Source organism: Hyla sarda, unplaced genomic scaffold (assembly GCF_029499605.1).
Source record: "Hyla sarda isolate aHylSar1 unplaced genomic scaffold, aHylSar1.hap1 scaffold_22, whole genome shotgun sequence".
NCBI lineage: Eukaryota > Metazoa > Chordata > Amphibia > Anura > Hylidae > Hyla > Hyla sarda.
The window spans coordinates 646,241-648,343 of record NW_026608872.1 but is presented as its reverse complement, the minus strand read 5'-3'; the positions used below and the strand labels follow the sequence as shown (position 1 = coordinate 648,343).

The 2,103-nt window shown below is 54.0% G+C and overlaps 1 pseudogene; it reads left to right on the top strand.

Moving 5' to 3' along the window:
- Window positions 1-1,721: 1,721 nt before the first annotated feature.
- On the top strand, window positions 1,722-1,829 carry LOC130320345 (U2 spliceosomal RNA; annotated as a pseudogene).
- Window positions 1,830-2,103: the final 274 nt, after the last annotated feature.

Below are 2,103 nucleotides of genomic sequence, written 5' to 3'. Positions count from 1 at the left end.
AACTGGTCCGACATCATCTCCAAGTGCAGGGAACATTGCGAAAGAAAGCCACGGCAAAACTTAGAGTCCCCATCAAATTTATCCGGCAAGGATAGTCGTAGGCCGGAAGCGGCCACTCGCTGCGGAGGAGGTGCAGGAGCTGGCGGAGGAGATGATTGCTGAAGCTGTGGTAGTAGCTGCTGTAGCATCACGGTCAGTTGAGACAGCTGGTGGCCTTGTTGCGCTATCTGTTGCGACTGCTGGGCGACCACCGTGGTGAGGTCGGCGACAACTGGCAGTGGAACTTCAGCGGGATCCATGGCCGGATCTACTGTCACGATTCGGCTGGCAGGAGGTGGATCCTCTGTGCCAGAGAGGGATTGGCGTGGACCGTGCTGGTGGACCGGTTCTAAGTTGCTACTGGTATTCACCAGAGCCCGCCGCAAAGCGGGATGGTCTTGCAGCGGCGGTAGCAACCAGGTCGTATCCACCAGCAACGGCTCAACCTCTCTGACTGCTGAAGATAGGCGCGGTACAAGGGAGTAGACAAGAGCAAGGTCGGACGTAGCAGAAGGTCGGGGCAGGCAGCAAGGATCGTAGTCAGGGGCAACGGCAGGAGGTCTGGAACACAGGCTAGGAACACACAAGGAAACGCTTTCACTGGCACAATGGCAACAAGATCCGGCGAGGGAGTGCAGGGGAAGTGAGGTATAAATAGGGAGTGCACAGGTGAACACACTAATTAAGCCAACTGCGCCAATCAGTGGCGCAGTGGCCCTTTAAATCGCAGAGACCCGGCGCGCGCGCCCTAAGGAGCGGGGCCGCGCGCGCCGGGACAAGACCGACGGAGAGCGAGTCAGGTACGGGAGCCGGGGTGCGCATCGCGAGCGGGCGCCTCCCGCATCGCGAATCGCATCCCGGCTGGGAGAGGTATCGCAGCGCACCCGGTCAGCAGGTCTGACCGGGGCGCTGCAATTGCGAGGATGTTGCGAGCGCTCCGGGGAGGAGCGGGGACCCGGAGCGCTCGGCGTAACAATATGTATGTATTGCTGGAGTTGCAAACATGGGTGCACTTGACAAACTCAGCTCGGCTATTCCCCATTGAAAGATTGTTGCACCCAGGACCCTTAGCACTGGGATATGCTACTCAATACCACTGGCATGGCCAGGTGTAAACAACATCTGACCTTTGTTGTGTATGTAACCATGGAGATTGTGATGTCGCCTAGGCCCACCAAAGAACAGCCTTGTCAGAAGCCGCACTTCCATGAGTAGAAGCAGCAGCACCATAGGTTGTCAAATAAGCTGGATTTAACCAAGACAAGTGAGTCCAATAGGATGCAGGTATGTCCTCTATCCTTACAGCTTCCCGTGGCTGTTGGTTTTATACCGTTTGGGGACAGCCAAGGAGGAGTCAGCAGGCAACACATGTAAGTGTGTGCTTGTGTGTGTGTGTGTTTCCTATGCAGATCCTAAACCCAGTATCACATGCAAGTAGGAGGCGAAAGAAAGGTTCCTGCCAAAGCCAGGTTATGGATTGCATTTAAAAATGCTCCATCAGAGTGAAATGGACTCCCATCTTCCTGCTTAGCAATAGTGATAATGATATGGGTTTAGGGTCTGCTGTGTGTACTGGTGGGTGACTGCCACCCAGCCAGGGTGTGTATGGGAGGCTGCCAGCCAGCCTCCCTTCCTACAAGTAGTGATGGTGCATGTGAAGGGGTTCCTCCCCTTTGACAGTTATCACTTCTCGTCCTTCTTTTTGGCTGAGATCAAATGTGGTGTCTGTTTTTATCAGTTTAATATCTGATATGTCCCCTATCTGGTAGCATATATTAAGTGCACCACCAGGTTTCAGTGTTGGAAAGAAAGATTACCTGTTTATTTGCTGCTGCAGCTGCTTGCTGGCTAGTCCAGTGGGCCCTTACTGCAGGCAAAAGACAATAGGTTGTGCCGCTTGTGTCTGGCCCCTGTTGGAGCGACCAGGCACAGGACTGCTGCTGCTGCTGAATGTCCTCTTTAATTGAATAAGCTCAGCAACCTGCACACCTGTGCAGGTTGGACATGACATGATAGGTAGCTGTCTTTCAGGTAGTGGGAGCTGAATCTTGTTAATTGACATGG